This window comes from Phyllobates terribilis, unplaced genomic scaffold (assembly GCF_046119375.1).
Source record: "Phyllobates terribilis strain yellow unplaced genomic scaffold, ASM4611937v1 Scaffold_2__4_contigs__length_985480577, whole genome shotgun sequence".
NCBI classification, from domain to species: Eukaryota; Metazoa; Chordata; class Amphibia; order Anura; family Dendrobatidae; genus Phyllobates; species Phyllobates terribilis.
Window position 1 is genome coordinate 244,924,292 of NW_027362762.1, and position 19,807 is coordinate 244,944,098.

Sequence of the window (19,807 nt, forward strand, 5' to 3'; positions counted from 1 at the left end):
TGTGACCAGCAAAGGAAAAAAAACCTAACAGCAAGGTTCTAACAGTACCCCCCCTTCTAAGAGGATCCTCCGGATCCCCTAGGACCAGGCTTATCAGGAAATCTCCTGTGAAACGCTCTGATAAGTCTGGACGCGGAAACATCATCTGACCTCACCCAAGAGTTATCCTCGGGTCCGAAACCTTTCCAGGCCACAAGATACTGCAAACTACCTCTATACCGTCTAGAGTCAAGGATGCGAGAAATTTCATATTCCCCGTCCTCCACCACCGGAGGAACAGAGGCAGAGGCGTCACCATCCGACACAACAGCTTTTTTTAACAGAGAGACATGAAAGACCGGATTAATTCTCCAGGAGGTAGGAACCTCCAACCTAACAGCAGATTGGTTGACAACCTGAAGCACCTTAAAGGGCCCTACAAACTTGGGACCCAATTTCTTAGAAGGAATCCTCAACCGCAGATTCCTAGAGGACAACCAAACCATGTCACCAACAGCGAACAAAACCTCCTGTCGTTTCCTATCAAAGTAGTCTTTAGATTTTCTGTTGGCCTCCTGAAGATTACCACGCACATCCGTCCAAACTCTCTCCAAATCACCGGAAAAATTCTCCTCCTCAGGCACGGCAGATCCCAACTTGGAGAACGACCCAAACGACGGATGTCTCCCAGAACAACAAAAAAAAGGCGAACAACCAGCAGAAGAAGATGTATGATTGTTCAGAGCAAATTCGGCAAGTGGCAGAAACTCAGACCACCCCTCTTGATTGTCTGCCACAAAACAACGCAAGAACTGCTCAACATCCTGGTTTTTCCTTTCTGTCTGGCCATTAGATTCAGGATGATATCCGGACGAAAACGACAAATGAATTCCCAACCTGTCACAAAAGGCACGCCAAAAACGAGCCACGAACTGAGGACCCCTATCAGAAACAATGTCAGTAGGAACGCCATGAAGTCTGACAATTTCCTTGACAAAGGCCTTAGCGAGAGTTTTAGCGCAGGGCAGTTTGACGAAGGGAACCAAGTGACACATCTTGCTAAAACGGTCCACGACCACCCAGATGACAGAAAAACCCTCAGAGGGGGGAAGGTCAGTTATAAAGTCCATAGCCAAATGTGTCCAAGGAGCACTGGGGACCTCCAAAGGACAAAGCAACCCCGCAGCAGGAGTATGTGAGGACTTAGATCTAGCACATATAGTACATTGGCGCACCCACTTAATGACTTCCTTCTGCCATCCAGGCCACCAAAAACTGCGACCCACCAGTCTCTTGGTCTCAGAGATTCCGGGATGACCTGCCAACCGAGATTCGTGACACTCAACAAACAAATCTCTCCTAAAGGTCCCAGGCACAAACAACCTCCCATGAGGAGTGTTAGATGGGGCATTCTCCTGAGCTTTAAGAATCTCATCTTCCAAAACGGAGTCTAAAGCAGCTATCACAACACCTTCTTGTAAAATGTTTTCCTCTTTCTCAGCACCGACTATGGGAGAAAAACTGCGAGACAAGGCATCCGCCTTAACATTCTTAGTACCAGGGATGTAAGTAACGGAGAAATTAAACCGCGAGAAAAACAGTGCCCACCTAGCCTGACGGGCATTCAGGCGCTTGGCAGCGTCAAGATATATCAGATTTTTATGATCCGTAAGAACCTGAACAGGAAATTCCGCACCTTCCAAGAAGTGGCGCCAGTGTTCAAATGCGAGTTTAATAGCCAATAATTCCCGATTACCAATATCGTAATTCAATTCAGTCTCCGAAAATTTTTTTGAAAAAAAAGCACAGGGATGTAATCCATCCCCGTTATCCTGAGACAATACTGCGCCAACCCCCACAGAGGAAGCATCAACCTCAACCAAAAACGGCCTAGTAACATCAGGCTGCATAAGGATGGGAGCAGAGGTGAACCTCTCCTTGAGATACACAAAAGCTTCAATGGCCTCAGAAGACCACTGAACCGCATCAGCCCCTTTCCTGGTGAGATCAGTCAGAGGTTTGACAATACTAGAAAAATTTTTTATGAATTTTCTGTAGTAATTGGCGAAACCCAAAAACCTCTGTATCGATTTCAAACCAATAGGCCTAGGCCATTCCTGCACAGCCTGAACCTTAACCGGATCCATCTCAAAACCTTTGCTGGAGATAATGTAGCCCAAAAAACTAATTCTCTGTACAGCGAACTCACATTTCTCCAGCTTAGCAAAAAGCGAATTGTCCATTAATAACTGTAATACCTCACGCACGCTCCGCCAATGAGACTCCAGATCTGGCGAATAAATCAAAATGTCATCCAAATACACAACCACATTTTTACCGATCAAAGGTCTAAGGATGTCATTAATCAGATTCTGAAAAAATGCAGGAGCATTAGTAAGACCAAAAGGCATAACCAGATTCTCAAAATGACCCACAGGAGTGTTAAAAGCAGTCTTCCATTCATCACCCTCCTTCATGCGCAACAGATTGTATGCCCCCTTAAGGTCAATTTTAGAGAACCACTTGGCCCCCAATAACTGGTTAAACAGATCAGGAATCAATGGCAGTGGGTAAGGATTGCGTACCGTAATTTTGTTAATCTCACGAAAATCCAGACAAGGACGTAAACCGCCGTCCTTTTTTTTTACAAAAAAAAAATCCAACCGCCACAGGAGACTTAGAGGGCCTAATGTGACCGGCGGCCAAACTTGTCTGTATGTATTCCTCCAAAGCCTTCCTCTCAGGAATAGTAAGGTTAAATAAACGACTTTTAGGAAGAGTCGCTCCAGGGACAAATTCAATAGAACAATCATAGTCTCTATGGGGAGGCAAAACCTGCGATTCCTTCTCAGAAAAAACTCTCCAAAAATCCTGAATAGGAACAGGCAATTCTCCCCTATCCAAAGCTGCAATACGCCCGTTACAACACTTGTCATAACATTTATGGCTCCAGGATTTAATTTCACTGGTAGACCAATCCAGTACAGGATTGTGAAATTTTAACCAGGGCAAACCCAATATTACTGGAGAAGGCAAGTTATTCAACACTACCAAATCCAATTTCTCATGGTGAACACCATTAATAGTGAGAGGAAATTCACTGACCTTGAGAGTAATATTCTTCAAAGGGGAGCCATCCACAGAAACCACAGCAATGGGGGATGATAAAGGTTCAGGTTTTAAATTGAGTTTTTCCACGAATCCCCCATCAATTACATTCAGTGTAGACCCGCAATCAACAAACACCCGAAATTCCATCAATTTTTCCTGAGCAATCGTGGAAGCAGCTAAAAATATACCCTTGGAATTTAAACAGGCAATACGGGCGTGACTGACCATTTTTTTTTCTTTCTTCATACGAAGCTCACAGCCTTTAATCAAATGACCAGATTTTCCGCAATAGTAACACAAGCCTTCCGAAAAACGACGGTCTTTTTCTTGAGAGCGAGGTGCCCCCGATCCAATCTCCATCGGTTCACCACTGTTAGTACACACATTATCATAACCAGAAACTGACATAGCAGAGGATTTGCTCTCATTAACCCTAGCACGCAGTCTTCTATCCACCCGTATAGCTAATTGCATAGCCTGTTGCAAATCCTCAGGTGTAGGATAAGCAATTAGCAGGTCTTTAACCCTTTCACTGAGCCCAGCAAGAAATAGACTTTTCAGAGCAGAATCGTTCCACCCTGTTTGAGTGGACCAACGACGAAAATGTGTACAATATTTTTCAACATTACCCGATCCTTGTTTTAGACGTCTCAACTCAGTCTCAGCTGATGCCACACGGTCAGGATCATCATATAATAGTCCTAAAGCAGAAAAAAAACTATCCACTGATCTGAAGCATGTATCACTAGGTTGCAAAGAAAAGGCCCACTCCTGAGGCTCTTTGCGCAAAAGTGACATTATGAACCCTACGCGCTGGGATTCATCCCCAGAGGACTTGGGTCTCAAACGAAAATACAATAAGCAAGCATTTTTAAATGAAAAAAATTCTCGATGTTCACCAAAAAATAAATCCGGCAAACATACCTTAGGCTCCAAGAAATATGCTCCAGGACAGTTACTCACGTGCTGACGGAGCTCGGCCACTTCCAGAGAGAGTCCCTGCAGGTGTTTAGCCAAATCCTGAACCGACACCATGATGGAACAAAAAAAATCTTTCCTTAGAGAATTTGCAGGCTGGACTTACTGTTATGTTCTGCTACCAGAGCTAAGGAAAGAGAGGAGATCTGTCCCTACTATAGGACTCAGCTGAATCCCTACGATGTAACTGGGAACCTGATCCTGCGATCAGACCTGCTAAAGTCCTAATCTAGTCTGTACGAAGACCTATAGATGTGGGGAGGGAATCCCTACAAGTACTAAGGACTGGGAGGAATATGGGACACCTCCTAACAGAAATAGTAGCAGAAAGACGAACAAACAAAATAGATTGAACATAGAGGTCCGTAGACCAAGCAAACTAACAGAGTTAGATACAGAGCACAGGCTAGCTAGAAAGTAGATATACAATGAAGTCCAGCAAAGCCAGAAGGGCGGAGCAGGATTAAATAGGCCAACAAGGTCATGTGACCAGCAAAGGAAAAAAAACCTAACAGCAAGGTTCTAACAATCCATGCTGAACAGATGGTATGACAGCTGTGCGGGTAGTACCATCTATAGTCCATGAAACTAGCTCCTGTCCTTCCTCCTCCCCCTCCTATTTCTCATTGTCACCCAATCAACGTTGGGATGAGATGAGGCTTGGCTGTGTGTAATCACCCTGTATGGTTCCTTGCTCCATCTCATCGTGCTCCGCCTGCAATGCATCCTCTTTGATTGTGAGCAGAGAGCGTTTCAGAAGACAGAGATGCGGGATGGTGACGCTAATTATGGAGTCATCGCCGCTCACCATCTTGGTGGAGTCCTCAAAGTTTTGGAGGATGGTACATATGTCTGACATCCATGTCCACTCCTGAGGACTTATGTGTGGAGTTTGAACTGAATACCGATGGCCTTGTTGATGCTGGTACTCAACAACTGCCCTTTTCTGCTCAAAATTCTTCCCAACATCTGCAGTGTATAGTTCCAGCACGTGGGGATATCACACACCAGTCTGTCAGCTGGAAGCTGCAAACGCTGCTGAACCACTGCAAGGGTAGCGGAAGCTGTAGCTGACTTTCTAAAATGGGCACACAGGCGGCGTACTTTAACAAGCAGATCCGGCAGTTCCGGGAAGGTTTTGAGAAACCGTTGAACCATGAGGTTAATCACATGGGCCAGGCATGGTTTGTGTGTGAGCTCATCTCGTCTCAGAGCCGCCACCAGGTTCCGGCCATTGTCACACACGACCATGCCTGGCTGTATATTCAGCGGTGTGAGCCACAGATCTGCCTGCTCTTTCAGAGCTGTCCACAACTCTTCAGCATTGTGCAGTTTTTCACCAAAGTATATTAGCTTCAGCACAGCCTGTTGCCGCTTGGCCGATACAGTGCTCCAGTGCTTCCAGCTTGTGACTGATGTGGTCATTTCGGAGATGGAGGCTGAAGAGGAAGAGAGGAGGATGAGATGCAGGAGCTGTAGACTGTGGCAGCAACCCTGATTGACCTAGGGCCCGCAATCCCTGGTTTCAGGAGGACATGTGCCGTCCCAAGGTCCGACTGTGTCCCGGCTTCTACTATGTTAACCCAGTGTGCCGTCAGCAAGATGAACCATCCCTGCCCACAAGCACTTGTCCACGTGTACGTGGTTAGGTGGACTTTACCGGTAACTGCTTTGTTGAGAGCACGGCTAATGTTTTGGGACACGTGCTTGTGTAATGCGGGGACGGCACACCGGGAGAAATAGTGGCGGCTAGGGACCGAACACCTAGGGACGGCCACCGTCATCAGGTTGCCTCCGTCTCCACGAGACTAAAAGGCAACATTTCGAGCGCAAGCAGTCGTGAAATGTGAGAATTTAGTAGTGTGACTTGTGGGGCGTTGGCTGCATATTTGCGCTTGCGTTCCAAGAACTAGGGTATGGACAACTGAACGATGTGCTGGGACAAGGACATGGACGTGCTTCCTGATGCTGCAACTTGAGAGTCTGCAACGACTGGTGCAGGGCAGGAGGCATCTTCGCATGCACCATGGACAGGGGATTGGCTTGCATGCACAACAGTGAAAGAAGCAATGGTGCCACCCGCAGACACTGTTTCTGGACCCTGGGGTTCGGCCCACAAAGTCGTGTGCTTTGCTACCATGTGCCTGATCATGCTGGTGGTGGTCAGGCTGGTCGTTTTGCAACCCTTGCTGATGCTGGCCTGGCAGGTGGTGCAAATGGCCTTTTTGGGGTTACTGGCAGAGTCTTTAAAAAACAACCAGACTCGGGAAGACCTAACAGTTGTACTGGCAACTTCCTTCGTGTTGGTGTTACAGGGAATGGTTTCCTGCCTTCTGTCTGCGGCCACCACACTGCTTCTTCCTGCTAGTTGGGGTGCCCTGCCTCCCTTCCCTTGTGTGCTACTTTCCTCGCTCTGCATGTCCTCCTGCCAGGTTGGGTCAGTTACTATATCATCCACCACCTCGTCTTCCACTTCCGCACCCTGGTCCTCCTCCTGACTTTCTGGCAATTGTCTCATCATCGTCCACCTCTTGTGACACTTTCCCACCGTCACCTTCGTGTGATCGTGGCTGCTCAAATATTTGGGCATCACTACATGCGATCTCCTCTTGCCCCGCTTTAAGAGGACCGGGCAAGAGGCCCGAATCTATAAATTGAAAAGTGAACAGCTCTTCAGAGTGTCCAAATGTGGGATCAGTTGTCTCTGGGTACTCGGTATAGTGGAAGGAAGGAGGATCAGGGTGAGGAATATGCTGTCCAGACTCACGGCTACTGAGGCTTGACCGTGTGGAAGACAGGGTAGTTGTGGTGGTGGCTAAGTGACTTAAAGCATTATCCGCTATCCAACCAACAACCTTTTGACACTGCTCTGGGTTCAATAGTGGTATGCTGTTGTCCCCTAGAAATTGGGATAGGAAGGTCAGGCTAAAAGGTTTGGGTGTTTGTTGTGGCACAATTTCGGCTTGCCCATGGCCTTGTCCTCAGCCTCTGAATGCACCATCACCATCACGTCCCGTTCCCCGTCCCATGTCACGTGCCTTGCCCATTTTAAATGGAGGACAGTATCTTCCATGCTCTCGACAAATGACTGAGTTTTGAGCAAACTTATATGTGATCCGTGTGATAGAGAAAACAGAGTTTTAAATACCTGGCCTGTAGGTAAGTAGTTTGAACAGCAAACTGCGGTGAATTGATGGAGGCCAGAAATGGCTGTATTTTCTGACAACGTATATGTGATCCGTTTGACAGAGAAAACACAGTTTTAAATAGTTGGATTTCTAGCGCTCTTATGTGGTAAGGACCTGGCTGTATTCTGCAGTGCCAACAAGCAAATGGTGCAGAAAAACTGGATTGCTTTTTAAGCAAATAATGAGGATTAAGATCCAAAGAAAAGTATTCCTGGCCCCTGAGACCTGGGCCTTTGTATAGAAATATCTAACAGCAGCAAAAGGCAGAATTGGAATGGAGCTTCTTGTACTATAACACTGCAGTCTGCTATATACACTGCCTACCTATATACCCGGCCTACCTGATATCTCTGCAGATGGATTAGTCCTCAGAAGGACTGTTTGTTAGATGGATATGTGTAATCTATGTTTTTTCTCCCTACACTACCTAATACAAAATCAAATCTCTCCCTAATGCAGCAGCAGCTCTCCCTACACTGTCTGATCCAGAGTGACTGTGACGAGCATGGCATCGCCAGGTCTGATATAGACCTGATGACGCTGTGCGACCAGCCAATCACTGTAATGTCCACAACCAACATGGCTATGGCATTACAGTGCATGGCAGGCAATCCCTGCATGTTCATTGGCTCTCTAAAGAGCACCAAACATGCAGGGAGGGGACCCAAGTTCCCGCCCAAGCAACCCGGAAATACTCGGCGAGCGCCGATCATCTCGAGTAGTGAGATGCTCGGGTGAGATCCGAGCAGTAGCGAGCATGCTCGCTCATCACCATTCATAACGTCTCTAAGAGTTCAGTGATGTTCTATGGAGTAGATCTGTATTCCTTTTGATCGAGCCATGTGTCCTGGTTGCTCTTCTGAAGAGTCTCTCTTAGCTGTCTCTTTGTAAAAGTCTCCCTGATACAGAGGCATATGCCCCTTAAATAGTTCCCAATTGTCCTTTGAAGCACACATCCACAGGTCAAGTATAAGGGATGATAATATTATTCCCAAGGGCTCGATTATCCCCGAATGTTGACTGGCGAACAACCTGAGGCTCTGACTTTCAAAAGTAGGCGACAATACGTATTAAGATCTGTTATAAGATGTAAATAACAGTCATTCAGCAATGCCTGATTGATCAAGTGATCACCATTCAGGATTATTCAAACAATAGTCTGTGTTGATCAACCAAAGAAGAACACAAATTTAAAAGTGAACATGAAGACAAGAGCGTATTTCTTCTGGCTTACTGATTTATACATCTGGATAATTAAGACAAAATGCTGTTTTGTCACAGTGATTTAGTGTGGTTGTCCTTGAAGAACATTAAGTTGAAGCTTCCTTCTAGGAAACTTGGACCTAGGTTCATAGGCCCCTATAAAATAGTTACCATCGTTAATCCAGTAGTGTATCGTTTTGATTTTACCACATACTTTCAAGATTCATTATGTGTTTCATCCATCACTTCTCAATAAACATATTGCTTCATCTGAATCATCGTCACCACCATGTTTCCCAGTCATTGTTAATGGGAATCTGGAATTTCAGGTAGTGAAGTTTATAGATTCTTGTTTTGCAGGCCGGTCTCTTCAATATTTAGTACATTGGAAGGGTTACGGCTCTGAGGAGAGAATGGGAGTACTAGCATTGGATGTACATGCGATCAGGTTGGTCTGGTCTTATCATGTTTCACATCCAGATAAACCTGGTTCTGAGGTCTTGGAGGTCCCTCTTAGGAGGGGGGAACTGTCAAGGGGATACCGTGACAGAAAGGGTTCAGATCACAGTGTTTGGTTTCACAAACTCCTACAGTGATTAGAACTGCTTCACCATATTATTAAACAATGCAGGTTTTTTCCTTGCTGGCAGTGCAAGGTTAATCTCATGGAGCTCTCTATTCTGGAATGTCTCAGCTGTTCAGTGTTGGCCACTCACCTCTGCTATATATGTTCACTAGTGATGAGTGAGCTTGCTTGCTACTGCTTGGTACTTGCTCGAGCACTGCTCGAGATGCTCGGCTCTCTGCGAATACTTACGCGATGCTCGGGCGGGAGCTTGGGTCCCCGCCCGGTGTATTCGGCGCTCTTTAGAGAGCCAATGAACCTGCAGGGATTGTCTGCCACTCACTCTAATGCCGTAGCCAGCTTGGTTGTGACATTATAGTGATTAGCTGGCCACATAGCATCATCAGGATGTGGGGGCATTTAGGCATATAGCATTTATGCATACTTTATCGAAGTGCCATAGTTTATCAAAGTGTCTCAGCAGTTAGATATGGCAGTGCTAATATTCATCTCTCTTCTCTTCTTACAGGTATATATATATCTCACTCCTCTGCTTCGTGTTATCTCTTCTGAAATCTACATTGTATCTCCATGTTACTTGCAATGCTCTGCAGCTAATCACTGGTATATATATCTCACTCCTCTGCTCCGTGTTATCTCTTCTGAATTCTACATTGTATCTTGATTCTTCTTGCAATGCTCTGCAGCTAATCACCGGTATATATATCTCACTCCTCTGCTCCGTGTTATCTCTTCTGAAATCTACATTGTATCTCCATGTTACTTGCAATGCTCTGCAGCTAATCAGTGGTATATATATCTCACTCCTCTGCTCCGTGTTATCTCTTCTGAAATCTACATTGTATCTTGATTTTACTTGCAATGCTCTGCAGCTAATCACTGGTATATATATCTCACTCCTCTGCTCCGTGTTATCTCTTCTGAAATCTACATTGTATCTCCATGTTACTTGCAATGCTCTGCAGCTAATCACTGGTATATATATCTCACTCATCTGCTCTTTGTTATCTCTACTGAAATCTACATTGTATATCCATGTTACTTGCAATGCCCTGTAGCTAATCACTGGTATATATATCTCACTCCTCTGCTCCGTGTTATCTCTTCTGAAATCTACATTGTATTTCCATGTTACTTGCAATGCTCTGCAGCTAATCACTGGTATATATATATATATATATATATATATATATATATATATATATCATTCATCTATGTTGTTTAATCCATGATACTTGAAGGTCATCACACTTACTTTAACAGTTTATGATCCATGTTGAGTTGACAGTCTGTTTTTTTTCTGCAGTTTTATTGCCTCCTGTTGTCTTAAGCTAGTTGATTGATTGCTAACGAGTTAAATCTGTGTAGATCTAAGCAGATACACCCTATATATTGAGACATAGTCAAGGGGCAGCATTTATGCGGGGGCATTTATGCATATAGCATTTATGCATACTTTATCGAAGTGCCATAGTTTATCAAAGTGTCTCGGCAGTTAGATATGGCAGTTGGACAGGGCAGGAGACAGGTAAGACATGCAAGACAATTAAACAAACTTGCTTCCAGGTCATCTGTTTTGCAAACAGTATTCACCATTTGTATTTGTGCCATTTACGTTCTGGCTGCCACAATCATCCATATTCACCGTTCTCCCACAAATTCTGCACACTTCATCCCTATTAACCCCTCTCTCCTCTCTTCTCCTATGTACAGCTCTCATGCTCTCTTCACAATGTTATACCACACAGATCCATTCATTCCCACCATACAACACAGGAAACGCTCTCACAAATCACTCAACCATCTGCTCACTCTCTGTATCTTCCTTCCTTTAGTCGCAGGTGATATTTCTCCTAATCCAGGACCCTCCAGTAATAACACTAACACTTTACCTGTTACATTCAGTAACCCTGCTAATCTCATTAATATTCCCTGCATATCTTCTGTCTCATTCAACTGTGCCCTTTGGAATGCGCGCACAGCATGTAATACACTCTCTTACATCCATGACTTTTTCCTCTCCAATTCCTTCAACCTTCTGGCTGTCACTGAAACCAGGATCAAGCATTCGGACTCCATCGCCGCTGCAGCTCTCTCCTATGGTGGCCTACACTTCTCTCATACTCCGAGACCTGACAACAGATCAGGTGGAGGTGTTGGTCTGCTTCTTTCAACAAAATGTACTTTTCAGGTTATCCCCCAGTACCCTCCCTTATATTCCCTTCTTTTGAGGCCCACACAGTCAGACTCTACTGGCCCTTTTCCCTGCGAGTGGCAGTTGTCTATCACCCTCCAGGTCCCTCCCATCAGTTCCTGGATCACTTTACTGCCTGGCTTCCAAATTTTCTATCCTGCAACATCTCCACGATAATCATGGGAGATTTTAACATCCCAATTGGTGATTCTCTTTCCCTATCTGCTGCTCATCTTTTATCGCTAACCTCCTCCTTCGGCCTTTCACAGCTTGCTATTTCTCCTACACATGAAGACAGGAACACATTGGACGTGATCTTCTCCCGGCTTTGCTCAGTACATGACTTTACTAACTCTCCCCTTCCACTCTCTGACCATAATCTTCTTTCATTCTCTGTCAAAAACTGTTACTCTACTCAAGACACCCCCACTTTCCACACTGATACAAATATACGTGCCATTAACACCCAGAAATTTATGAATAAGTTGCAATCATTATTGGCCCAAATCTCCTCCCTCTCATGTCCCGACTCTGCATTGAAGCATTATAACGAAATAATGCTATGTGCCCTGGATGAAGCCGCACCTCCTACACAAAGAACAATTCGGCATAGATGGCGACATCCCTGGCACACGCCTCAAACACGTCTTCTCCAGCAGTGCTCCCGGTGCGCTGAAAGGCTGTGGAGAAAATCTAATTTGCCCGAAGATTTCCTCCATTATAAATTTATGCTGAAAACATATAACTCTGCGCTTCACCTCTCCAAACAAACCTACTTTAACAACCTCATCATCTCACTTTCCAATAATCCTAAACGACTCTTTGACACGTTTCATTCTCTTCTCAATCAAACACCACAGGCCCCGACACCGACCTCAGCACTGACGATTTGGGTAATTATTTCAAAGAAAAAATTGACCATATCCGACAGGAAATTTTCTCCCAATCCCCAAATGTTATGCATGCTCTCCCCCGCCACATTGTATCTTGCTCATTTTCTGACTTCGAACCAATCACGGAAGATGAAGTGATCAGGCTCCTTGCATCTTCTTGCCCTACCACCTGCACTAGTGACCCTATTCCCTCATATCTCCTGCAGTCCCTTTCTCCAGCTGTCACCACTTACCTAACTAAAATTTTCGACCTCTCCCTCTCATCTGGTATCTTTCCCTCTTCTTTTAAACATGCCAGCATACATCCATTACTTAAAAAAACATCCCTTGACCAGAACTGCACGGCCAACTACAGACCTGTTTCCAATCTTCCCTTTATCTCTAAACTTCTGGAACACCTGATCCATTCCCGTTTAATCCGCTATCTCTCAGACAACTCTCTTCTTGACCCTTTACAATCTGGTTTCCGCTCTTTACATTCTACTGAAACTGCCCTCACTAAAGGCTCTAATGATCTACTAACAGCTAAATCTAATGGTCACTACTCCCTGCTGATTCTGCTGGATCTCTCTGTAGCATTCGACACTGTGGATCACCAGCTCCTCCTCACTATGCTCTGCACTATTGGCCTCAAGGATTCGGTTCTCTCCTGGTTCTCCTCCTATCTCTCTGACTGCTCATTCTCTGTGTCTTTAGCTGGCTCCTCTTCCTGTATCCTTCCCCTTACTGTTGGGGTTCCTCAAGGATCAGTCCTAGGCCCCCTTCTTTTCTCCTTATACACCGCTCCTATTGGACAAACAATCAGCTGATTCTGTTTTCAGTACCATCTCTATGCTGATGACACCTAATTATACACCTCTGCTCCGGACATCACCCCTGCATTACTACAAAGGACCAGTGATTGTCTTTCTGCTGTGTCTAACATTATGTCTAAAATTGAATCTGTCAAAAACTGAACTACTCGAATTTCCTCCCTCCACTAACCTAAATATGCCCGATATTGCCATTTCCATTTGTGGCTCAACCATTACTCCCAAGCAACAAGCCCGCTGTCTTGGGGTCATTTTTGATTCAAATCTTTCCTTCACTCCTCACATCAAATCACTCGCTCGTTCATGTCATCTACACCTCAAAATCATCTCAAGAATCAGGACTTTTCTCACCTTTGACTCGGCAAAAACTCTTACTGTAGCTCTTATTCATTCTCATCTGGACTACTGCAACTCTCTACTTATTGGGCTCCCTCTTACTATACTCTCCGCTCTCCAATCCGTCCTTAACGCAGCAGCCTGGATCATATTCCTCTCCAACCGCTACACCGATGCCTCTTCCCTGTGCCAGTCATTGCATTGGTTGCCAATCCAATATAGAGTTCAATTTAAACTTTTCACGCTTACCCACAAAGCGCTCCATGCTTCAGTACCCCCCTACATCTCCTCCCTTGACTCAGTCTACCACCCTACATGTGCCCTCCATTCTGCCAATGACTTAAAACTAAAATCCTCCAAAATCCGAACTTCCCACTCTCGCCTCCAAGGTTTCTCGCGTGCTGCACTAATTCTTTGGAATGCACTACCCAGGAGAGTTCGATTAGTTCCCAATACCCACAGTTTCAAGCGGACTCTAAAAACCCATTTCTTTAGACTGGCGTATCGCCTCCACGCACTATCTGTCCGTCCAGATTTTCCCCCATAATAAAATCTTCAATTTCAGGTTCATACCAACCATACATTTAATAGCCTCGGTCAGGACTGTACACATACTGGCAGGCAACCAGTCCATGTATTATTATTAATCCTATTTAGTATATCAAGGCTACATTATACAATATATGTACATTCTACCTTTTGTGTCTCCCCCATTTCCTCATAGACTGTAAGCTTGCGAGCAGGGCCCTCACTCCTTTCGATATGAGATATGCTTATTCTGTATTGTCTGTATAAGTCCCCCCTTAAATTTGTAAAGTTAGGCGGAATATGCTGGCGCTATAAAAATTATTATTATTATTATTATCAGGTCTATATAAGACCTGGTGACGCTATGCTCGTCACAGTATAACCTTCAGACAGGCAGAGTAGGGAAAGGTGCTGCTGTATGAGGGACAAAATTAGCGGTGTAATAGTTAGGCATAGGTATTCCACACCAGGATACATATCCATCTGAACAGTCCTTCTGAGGATTAATCCAGCTGCATATATTCAATGGTGATAGCAGGAGTTAGGCACGCAGAGAAATTTGTGAACACTATACAGCACAATAGTGTCCATTGCATGTTCTGTGTGCTTCTGCTGCAGCTACCTGTTACAGATAGTCATTAGACTAGATATCAAGGTTTTTTTGTTTTTCTTCTCTTAATCCTGATTATTTTCTTAAAATGTCCAACATTTTACTGCTCCATTTCTTTTTAGCACAGCAGAATATAGCCAAATCGTTTCCATCTTCAGACGTGATCCCAAATTACAGCGATAAAAATCCAGAAATTTGTAGTGAAAATGGAAAATATTGTACTCCATTTACAGTTTGGTGGTAGTGTGTCAGTGAATCTATTCACATGTGGTCACTGGCAATAATAGGAAACTACAAGGCCGCTATTAACAACCGTGGGCATCCGTCAGATGTACCGCATATAACTGCAGTACAAATCCAGCCATTTGTAGTGACCATGGAATATATTGTACTCCATTTACAGTTTGGCAACAACATATCAGTGAAGCTACTCACACATGGTCGCTGGCAATAGTAGGAAACTACAAGACCACTAATTAAAACCGTGGGCATCCGTCAGACGTATCACATATAACTGCGGTACAAATCCATCCAATATTATCCTCCATTTAAAATGGGTAAGACATGTGGCAAGGGATGGGGGAGATGGACGTGATAGTGATGGTGCATACAATGGCCGAGGCCGTAGGCAAGCAGAAATTGTGCCACAACAAACACCCACATCTTGTCGCCCGACCTTCCTGTCCCAATTACTAGGGGACTGCAGCACACCACTATTGAACCCAGAGTAGTGTCAAAAGGTTGTTGGTTGCATAGCAGATAATGCTTCTAGTCACTTTGACACCACCACCGCCCTGTGTTCCACACGGTCAAGTCTCAGTAGCCGTTAGTCTGAACCGCATGTTCCTCACCATGATCCTCCTTCCTTCCACCATGCCGAGTGCCCAGAGACAAGTGACCCCACACTTGGACACTCCAAAGAGCTGTTCACATTTCCATTTATAGATTCGGGTCTCTCGCCTGGCCAGCTTTAAGCGGGGCAAGAGGAGAACGCGTGTAGCTATACTGAAATATTTGAGCAGCCACAGTCACATGAAGGCAACAGTGGGAATGTGCAATTATTGTCGCAAGAGGTGGATGATGATGAGACACAATTGCCAGAAAGTCAGGAGGATGACCAGGGTGCGGAAGTGGAAAACAAGGTGATGTACGATGAAGTCACTGACCCAATGTGGCAAGGTGACATGCAGAGCGAGGACAGCAGCACAAAGAAGGAGGGAAGGGTAGCACCAAAACAGACAGGAACAAGCAGTGGGGTGGCCACAGACACAAGACGGGCAACCAACACGACGGAAATTGGCAGTACAGCTGTTTGGTCTTCCCAAGTCTGGTTGTTTTTTAAAGACTCTGCAGATTACCCCAAAAATGCCATTTATACCATCTGCCAGGCCAGCATCAGCAGGGGTAGCAAAACTAGCAGCCTGATCACCACCAGCATGCTCAGGCACATGACAGCAAAGCACCCAACTAGGTGGGCTGAACGCTAGGGTCCAGAAACAATGTCACTCGGCTGGTCATCAGCTGCCACTAATTCTCCTGGTGTGCAGTCCCCGCATTACACAAGCATGTGTCCAAGAACATTAGCCATGCCCTAAACAAAGCAGGTACTGGGAAGTTCCACCTAACCACTGACACATGGACAAGTGCTTGTGGGCAGGGATGGTACATCTCGTTGATGGCTCACTGGGTTAACATAGTGGAAGCCGGGACACAGTCTGACCTTGGGACGGAACACGACCTCCCGATGATGAGGATTGCGGGCCCTGTGTCAGTCAGGGTTGCCCCTACATTCTACAGCTCCTGCACCTCCTCCTCCACTTCAGTATCCTTTTCCGTAATGGCCACATCTTTCGGAAGCTGGAAAAACTAGAGCAGTGCCTCGGCCAAGCAGCAACAGGCTGTGCTGAAGCTAATATGCTTAGGTGACAAACCACACACCACTGAAAAGTTGTAGACAGCTCTGAAAGAGCAGGCAGATCTTTGGCTGTCACCGCTGAATCTAAAGCCAGGCATGGTCATGTGTGACAATGGCTGGAACCTGCTGGCAGCTCTTAAGCAAGGCGAGCTCACACACGTACCATGCCTTGCCCATGTGCTCAACCTCGTGGTTCAGCAGTTTCTCAAAACCTACCCAGATCTGCTTGTCAATGTATGCCGTGTGTGTGCCCATTTTAGAAAGTCAGCTACAGCTTCCACCGCCCTTGCCGTGCTTCAGCAGCGTTTGCAGCTTTCTGCTCACTGACTGGTGTGCGATATCCCCATGGGTTGGAACTCAACATTGCATATATTGGGAAGGATTTGTGAGCAGCACAGGGCAGTTGCTGAGTACCAGCTTCAAAATGCAGTCAGAATTCAAGTCAGCCTCCACACATGAGAGCTGAGGAGTGGACATAGATGTCTGACATATGTGCCATCTTACAAAACTCTGAGGACTCCACCAAGATGGTGAGCGGCCATAATGCCATAATTAGCATCACCATCCCACTTCTCTGTCTTCTGAAATGATCACTGCATACATAAAAAGAAGGCATTGCAGGCAGAGCACGATAAGATGGAGCAAAGAACCATACAGGGTGATTCCACACAGCACAGCCTCATCTCATCCCAACGTGGATTGGGTGACAATGAGAAAGAGGAGGAGGCGGAGGAGGAAAAACAGGATCTAGTTGCTTGCGCTATAAATTATAGTACCCACAAAACTGTCATACCGTCTGTTCAGTGTGGATGGTCTTAGGAGAGGGAGGAGGAGGAGGATGAGGAGGAGAGCATGGTCAGTCATCCTCTTTTCCTCTCTGTGAGGACACAGAAGTCTTGCCTGTTAGCAGTCTAGCACACATGGCTGACTTTATGTTATGCTTTCCCTCGCATTCTCCAAATTTTGGGTCCAGTCATTACTGATTGATGACACTTCTAGACACATGCTACAAGGAGAAACTTCTATCTCTCATTCCCGCGACGGACAGATCTACTAAAATCCTGCAGTACCAGAATGTTGTGGAATTATTAAAAAAATTCCCATCTGAAAACGCTGGCGGCAGAGGTCATAGTTCATTGGAAAACCAAGAAGTACAGGCGAGAGAGACACAAATAGGTCTTGGAGCATTTTCTCAAACCCTCCCATCGCACAGTTCCTGATGCGCGAGGTACTCTCACAAGGATGAATAAATTTATGAAGATGCTGAAGGAGTCCTTTGCCGAATGTACCAACGTCCTCCGTGATTTCTCTGTGCCTTATAAGTATTGAGTATCCAAACTGGACACCTGGAATGAATTGACTCCCTATACCTTGGAGGTCCTGGCCTCCCCTAACACTAGCGTTTTGTCAGAGCGGATTTTTAGTGCCGCTGGGGGAATTATAACTGATAGGTGTATCCTCCTGTCAGCTGAAAATTCTGACAAGCTGACTCTTATAAAAATGAACAAAGGTTGGAGTGGGCCAGACTTCTCAACACCACTGAATGATAGCAGCGTAACATAAACTCACACCAAGACATGGGAATATGCTTCCTGATTTTGTCTATTTTCTGTTGTTCTCCTCCTTCTCCTCATCCTCATCCTCCACCATCATATCAGCAGGGTGATCGTGATGCAACACCCAAATAATTTTTTTTAAGGGTGTTATGATGCCGTAGGATATGTTTGTTATACAGTATGTTCATGTATACCCCACAGGGGTAAATGTTTTTCAGCCCATGCGCTTAGTGCATGGGGATTACACATATAGGAGACCTGCTCCTTTATAAAGGGAACATTTTTTTAATGAAGCCCTCCTCTTCGTCTCTTCCAAGGGGCATTGGAGTGTGTCTGAATTTTTGGCGGCCCTTGCAGTCACTGCATATGCAATAACAGTATAGGAGATGTGCTCCTTTATAATGGGGACATTTTTTTCATGAGGCCCTCCTCTACATCTCTTCCAAAAGGCATTGGAGTGCGTACAAATTTTTGGGAGCCCTTGCCGTCACTTCATATGCAAGAACAGTATAGGAGACCCGCTCCTTTATAATGGGAACATTTTTTTCATGAGGCCCTCCTCTACGTCTCTTCTAAGAGGCATTAGAGTGCATCCAAATTTTTGGCAGCCCTTACAGTCACTGCATATGCAAGAACAGTATACGAGACCTGCTCCTTTATAATGGGAACATGTTGTTAAGGAGGCCCTCCTCTATGTGTCTTTAAATTGGTATTGGGATTTTTCCTAAATTTAGGCAGCTGTTTCAGTCACTGCATACTCAAGAACAGTATAGGAGACATGATCCTTTATAATGGGAACATGTTGTTACGGAGGCCCTCCTCTATGTGTCTTTAAATTGGTATTGGGATTTTTCCTATATTTAGGCAGCTGTTGCGGTCACTGCATACTCAAGAAATGTATAGCAGAACCGCTCCTTTATAATGGGAACATGTTGTTACGGAGGCCCTCCTCTATGTGTCTTTAAATTGGTATTGTGGTTTTTCCTACATTTAGGCAGCCATTGCAGTCATTGCATACGCAATAACTGTATAGCAGAACCGCTCCTTTTTAATGGGAACATTTTGTTACTGAGGACCACCTCTACGTAACTTCAAATTGTTATTGGGGTATTTCCCAAATTTAGGCAGCCATTGTAGTCACTGCATACGCAATAACTGTGTAGCAGAACCGCTCCTTTATAATGGGAACATGTTGTTACGGAGACCCTCCTCTATGTGTCTTTAAATTGGTATTGGGGTTTTTCCTACATTTATGCAGCCATTGCAGTCACTGCATACGCAATAACTGTATAGCAGAACTGCTCTTTTATAATGGGAACATGTTACGGAGGCCCTCCTCTTTGTCTCTTCAAAGGCATTTTGGAATGCGTGCAAATTTTTTTCAGCCCTTGTATTAACTGCATACGCAATAACAGTATAGGAGACCCAATCTTTAATAATGGGAACAAAAAAGCATAGCCGGCTGACCCGCAAAGCCTCTAACAATAGTGAGGTCTGACTGCTGGACCTTTAAGAATAGCAAAGCCCGCCTGATGGCTCTATAAAAATAGGCTTTTTTTTTGAGTCCCTCCTTCATAAATGAAACAGGATGTGTCTGATTATGGCTCACACATCACATGACCAGATGAAGTAGTAAAATGTTAAAATGACATTTACTGGTAAATGTATTTTTCACCATTGACAGCAAGTGCAAAAATGCATCAAAAACGCTACGTGTGAACATAGCCCAAGGTGTGGAGGAGTATTTTTGGTTTTGGTTAATTATTTTGCCGTTAATACAACTCATTATCCTGAAAAAGATGTTCCTGAACATTTTACCAAGGAAAATCCATTTTGACTTTGTATGTTTTATTGTGAGTCCATAAAAGTGGCGTAATACTCTGACAACATTGTTCAAAGAAGTGACCTGGGAGACAGA